At 47.2% G+C, this 6,161-nt stretch overlaps 1 protein-coding gene across 2 annotated transcripts in view; it reads left to right on the top strand.

Annotated features, from left to right (window-relative positions):
- Positions 1 to 4,205: 4,205 nt before the first annotated feature.
- nod1 (nucleotide-binding oligomerization domain containing 1) overlaps positions 4,206 to 6,161 on the top strand; it is a 16,068-nt gene continuing 14,112 nt past the window's right edge. The window contains exons 1-2 of one of the 2 annotated variants that reach the window (XM_005948135.2): positions 4,206 to 4,355; positions 4,466 to 4,549. The gene's annotated coding sequence lies outside the window, so the exon portion shown is untranslated. The remainder of the gene's footprint in view (positions 4,356 to 4,465; positions 4,550 to 6,161) is intronic. The other variant, XM_005948137.2, reaches the window with a different exon arrangement.

Genomic DNA, 6,161 nt, shown 5'->3' with positions numbered 1-6,161 from the left:
GCCGCAGGGGACATGGGAGAAAAAAAAATTAAGACGGACTTTTGCGAGATCTCGCAAAAGTTTTAGCCGCCAGCTCGAAGCCAACCGGGAGGTCGAGGCACGATGTGCCGGGAAAGCGGTGTTCCTCCCGGCTGTAGTAGGTCTCGACCTCCCGTTAGCTTCGAGCTAGTGGGTGTCAGATCTCCAAAAACGTCGGAGCACTTTTGCAAATATGTGATGTCTTGTAAACCGAGCAGGTATCTGACGTTTACACAACTACATTCACGCCTCAAAATATCTTAAAAGTGTATTTTGTGACCCAGAAAGAGTAATATTACAACTAAGTAGCTGCCGCCATTGTTGGAATTCAACTTTTGCGAGATCTCGCAAAAGTTTTGCGAGATCCCGAGTTTGTTTTGCGAGATCTCGCAAAAGTCCGTCTTAATTTTTTTTTTCTCCCATGTCCCCTGCGGGGCTCCGTAGCTCGCTTTCTGTTAACATTTACGTTTTTTTTCCATGTTCCTTGGTGTCTGCATTTTGGGTCCACTCCTCAAAATCATACAGTGTGCTGCTGCTACTGTGACGGAGGGGCGGGCATCTGCCGGCACCAGTTTGGGTGAGAGAAGGAAGACAGAACAAAAGACATGGTGTGAGAGCCAGAGATGAATAAATAGTATGATGAAGTGTACCCAGAGGTTGCCCTTTGTTCAAAATTAAAGTCTACAAATCAATGACAGCACACTGGCCTATGTTTATATACAGTCTATGATTACATGTCAGTCAGATCTTGGAGCTGCCAGCATGCAAAGCTGCAGCTTTAGAATTTAGGCTCTAATCCTTTTTTCCACCATTTTTTATTTTTCTTCTTCCTTTGTTTCTCAGCCATGTTTGGTTTTTTCCTCCCATCATTTCCTCTTATTGTCCCTTTACATACTCTTTGCCTCGCTCCAGTCTACTGCCAGAATAGCACACCGAGCTTCAAGGAGAGTGAAATGAACGCCATCGCCATCACCTCTCTCTTTCTAGTCCCCGTCAGGACTCTTGCTGCAACATTTTGGATTAACTGAAGTCTTTTCAAGGTGTTTTTAGGACATCCTGATAATAATGAATTACAGTAGTCCAGCCTAGAAGTAACATATGCATGAACTAGTTCTTCAGCATCACTCTGAGACAGGATAAAGCAGTGCTACATACTTGTTTAATATGTGCATTAAAGGACATTTCCTGGTCAAAAATGACTCAGTTTCCTCACAGTGTTACTGGAGGCCAAGGTAATGCCATCCAGAGTAAATTAACCTCAGTGTGTGAAGAGGACTCTCCATTTACATGCACAAACTGGAGTCTATTAGATAGATATGATACAAACCACTGCAGCACAGTACCTGTAATACCTACAGCATGTTCTAATCGCTCTAATAGGATATTATGGTCGACAGTATCGAATGCTGCACTGAGGTCTAGCAGGACAAGCACAGAGATGAGTCCACTGTCAGAGGCCATAAGAAGATCATTTGTAACCTTCACTAAAGCTGTTTCTGTGCTGTGATGAGCTCTGAAACCTGACTGAAACTCTTCAAATAAACCATTCCTCTGCAGATGATCTGTTAGCTGTTTGACAACTACTCTTTCAAGGATTTTGATATGAAAGGAAGGTTGGAGATTGGCCTATAATTAGCTAAGACTGCTGGGTCTAGAGATGCTTTTTGAGTAAAGGTTTAACTACAGCCAGCTTGAAGGCCTGTGGTACATAGCCGATCATTAGAGATAGGTTGATTCATATTTAAGAGTGAAGCATTAATTAATGCCTCTCCGTGAATGCACTCTTATTGTGGTGGAGGGGTTTGTGTGTCCCAGGGATCCCAGGGGCTATGTTGTCTGGGGGCTTTTGCCCCCTGGTAGGGTCTCCCATGGCAAATTGGTCCTGGGTGAGGGACCAGACAAAGAGCGATTCAGAAGACCCTTATGAGAAAACATCGAGGGAACAGTTTACCCTGCCCGGGATAGGGTTACCGGGGCCCCGCCCTGGAGCCAGGCCCGGGGAGGGTGCCCAAGGGCGAGCGTCTGGTGGCCGGGCCTTAGTCCATGGGGCCCGGCCGGGCACAGCCCGAAGAGGACATGGGCCCATCTTCCCGCAGGCCCACCACCCGCAGGAGGCACCATAGGGGTTGGGTGCATTGTGTGCCGGGCGGCAGCCAGGAGCGGAGGCCCTGGTGGACTGATCCCCGGCTGCCAAGGCTGGCAATTGGGACATGGAATGTCACCTCTCTGGTGGGGAAGGAGCCTGAGTTAGTGCGTGAGGTTGAGAGGTACCGGCTAGATATAGTCGGGCTCACCTCTACGCATGGCTTGGGCTCTGGAACCAGTCTCCTGGAGAGGGGCTGGACTCTGTCTCAGTCTGGAGTTGCCCCTGGTGAGAGGCGGCGGGCTGGGGTGGGTATCCTAATATCCCCTCGGCTTGCTGCCGGTACGTTGGGGTTTTCCCGGTGGATGAGAGGGTTTGTTCCCTGCGCCTTAGGGTCGGGGAACGGGTCCTGACTGTCATCTGCGCTTATGCACCGAGTGGCAGTTCAGAGTACCCAGCCTTCTTAGAGTCCTTGGGTGGGGTGCTGGAAGGTGCTCCACCTGGAGACTCTGTTGTCCTGCTGGGAGACTTCAATGCTCATGTGGGTAACGACAGCGAGACCTGGAGGGGCGTGATTGGGAGGAACGGCCTCCCTGATCTGAACCCGAGCGGTGTTTTGTTATTGGACTTCTGTGCTAATCACAGTTTGGCCATAACGAACACCTTGTTCGAACATAAGAGTGTCCATAAGTGCACGTGGCACCAGGACGCTCTAGGCCGCAGGTCGATGATCGATTTTGTAATCGTATCACCAGACCTGCGACCATATGTTCTGGACACTCGGGTAAAGAGAGGGGCTGAGCTGTCAACTGATCACCACCTGGTGGTGAGTTGGATCAGGTGGCGGGGGAGGACGCTGGACAGACCTGGTGCACCTAAACGCGTAGTGAGGGTGTGCTGGGAACGTCTAGCAGAGGCCCCGTCCGCGCTTAGAGCTTTGGTCAGCTATGGACTGGGGGCCAAGGTCCACCACACAACCGCATACAACCCGTAAGCTAATGTGAGCGGTTCCACAGGTCGCCCCCCCAGGAGCATCCCCCCAACCGCCAGCGTTTCAAATTCCTCCTGCCTTTCCTGCGCGCCTACACCAGCCTCGTTCACAGGATGGACCTTCCTCTGCCAGTTCTCTCCCTCACAGGTTCAGTTGTTCTGGCCGTTTGCTTAGGCCCACACTGAGACCTCTCCTGTCATCTTTACACACCTCCACAATATTATTATAATTTATTATAATTATTACCATAAGTTAGAAGTTGTTGATGAATCACTGAGGATGTTACTCTTGAACTGCAGAATAATTTACCAATTCTATTCAGAATCACAGTCCAGAATGCTCACATATAATTCATCACATTAATCCTGACACACTGCTCTCTCTTCCACCAGCTACCTTTACATGTTAAAAGTATGATGGAAGCAGGAGTAAGGCGAGTCGGCTCACAGTCAGGGTGTGTTTTCCTCCTCTCAGACTGTGCGCGCAGGTGACGATGAGTAACGGCGGCCACATGGGGGCGCTTTATCAACCTGCTGTGGTGGGTAGCTTGGTCAAAATAGTGTTTCCGATGTGACTTCGCTGTGATAGGCAGATGTCTGAACGCACTTTTCCTTTACTAAATATTTATTTTTATTGGGCGATCCGAGTTTACTGAAAAACACGAGGAGGCAGAGAGGAGAACGCCCAGGACCAACCACGCGCCTGAGAGGACGGCGACAGTGATAGTTGTAGTTAATCAAATTAGCAGGCCTGTTATAAAAGAAGCCCCATTTCAACTTCAGCTGATATGCAATACAATACATTGGTCATAGTGTTGACTCTTATTCAAGTTGTAACACATTTATTTCATTTTAAAGATTTTAAACAGGGGCTTATTTACACATGGATTTATGGATTTATGCATTCATTCACAGATACACTTACACGACGTGTGCAAGGTGTACCACCACCCCGTCACCTCTCCTCCAGCAATTGGATAAGAGAATTAAAAATAGAGAGAGATGGGTGGACATACTAACGTGCAGGACTCCACAGCTTTAGCGGGACCTTGAACGCAGCACGCATAGGTTGAGAAACCCCGTGAAGAAATGACGCATCCATTCACAGCGCTTTTACTTCCTGCATCTGTGGCTACAGCTGATGCTTTCTAAGGGGCGCGGCACAGGCACTAACTGTAGCCTAATGGGCTGTCGTGCATTTTTACAGAAGTTTTAGTTTTCTTTTCTAACCCAGCTGTAACTTTGGTGTGGACCCAGCACAATGGTAGGATTGATTTATGGTTCTGTACCTACGATACCGGCCAGTACGGGTAACTTTTCTGTGGGCTGCAATGAACTTCGGAGACATCATTTTTTCTTATTGGCACCTTTCAGGTGCTCTTTAACAGGGTCAGCACGGCTGAGGGAAGAGAGGTAGAGGCTAAGCGTTCATGCCAGTTACGGACTCTTCTTCACTAGGTTTGTATTTCCGTAAACAAAACAGAGCCATTCCAGGATTGAGGGTAAAAGCGGGAAAATACGCCCGAATGTTGTGTTACTTTGTGACTAAAGGTGGGAAAGATATTTGTAGCACGAACTTCGGAAGTGATAAATCTGTAAACCGCGTTTGTCGAGCTGCAGGTCAGACAAGTTCTTGCCAGCCTTTGTGTGTTTACAGTATTTGTGAAATGCAGCCACGGTACCCACGCACTCAGTGTTTCAGACCGAGCTCAGAGATGCAGGCTGCTCACGTGTGGTCAGAATCGGAAAGTTACCCAGCAAACGGTAACCTCCAGGGAACGGCCCCGTGCACGCGCGCACGCACGCACACATTTTTAAAAACCTTTTTTGCGTTTACGTGTGGACGAGGAATACAGAGTTCGTCACACAACGTCAGAGGTATGCGCCTTTTTCCACGTCACGCTGTGGCCACGTTATTGTTTACATGGGATGAGTTGCAGAATAGCAGATAGAGACAAAATACTGTTAATCTGACTGTCTGCAGGTTTACACGCAGTTACTGTCCCTCCATTTACAAAGGCAGAGGCGTCACGGTGGGATTATTTTACGTGTAGTTGTTTTTTCCTGTGTAATAATATTCAACATTGCTTTCAAATCAAAAAATGCCTCTCTGTGCAAAATGGGTTTAAACACATAAACAGCTGTGGGATCCTGTTTGTCTGTGATTTGAACCGAGGGAACAAATCGTGGCAGGATCAGCCTGATGTTATTTGTATCCAGCTGTAACTTTACTGTATAAAGAGCAAACATCTCCAACATGTCAGGAGCAGTTAGTCATTACAACAAGTGTTTGTGAACTAAAAATCAAGAATGTGGGATCCTGTTTGTCCGTGATTTGAAGAGCCCAGCGCTGCTCCTGACGCAGGGGAAACCAGTCCTGCAGGGAGACCTACCTCAGCACCTGTGCAGGTGAAGCCAAAGGGAAGATTTGCTTCACCATATTTTCTAGTCTTTGGCTCAGAATGAAGTTGGTTTGGAAACATATTCAGCGACGCTTCATCTCCTGCTTTGCGTTTGTGTGGGCGCCCCGTGCTAGCAGTGTCCAAGCGTTTTGTCCCCCCCCCCACACACTTTGGGAAGGTCTGGGTTACAGTGTCTGTATCTCTGTGATGACAGCGTCCTTGTTTGTCATCGGGCCACTGCTGACATTGGCAGATGCTGATGGTTTTTTTTCTTTTAGGTGACATTTTTTTTATGAAAAACAAACAAATTCATGTTCCAAAAACATTTTAGCAGGACAGACAAAAACACCACCAGCTGATCCAGCAGAGTTGGCTGGAGCATAAACCAGGAAATAAATAACTACACATAACATGTCTGAGTAATCTGTGTGTTTGGAAGAAAAAAATAGCCAATGTCTGCAATATCCTTTAAAAATCAAACATTGGTATCAATCTTAAAGACACTTTATTGATTGGCCTGTAATTTAACCTGCTGATGCAATGATATTTTAGTATATATTTGATATTTTGGTGTATCCCTTACTGAATTAACAGTTAGTTGACTGGCCAAAAAGGGGTAAAGTTAAAAAAAAATAGTGATAGGTGATGAACTGGTGCATAGTAATCTG

The sequence above is a fragment of the Haplochromis burtoni genome, unplaced genomic scaffold (genome assembly GCF_018398535.1).
Source record: "Haplochromis burtoni strain Fernald_Lab_line unplaced genomic scaffold, NCSU_Asbu1 Contig_558, whole genome shotgun sequence".
NCBI classification, from domain to species: Eukaryota; Metazoa; Chordata; class Actinopteri; order Cichliformes; family Cichlidae; genus Haplochromis; species Haplochromis burtoni.
The sequence above is the reverse complement of the archived record's forward strand: the minus strand, read 5'-3'. Positions and strand labels throughout refer to the sequence as shown.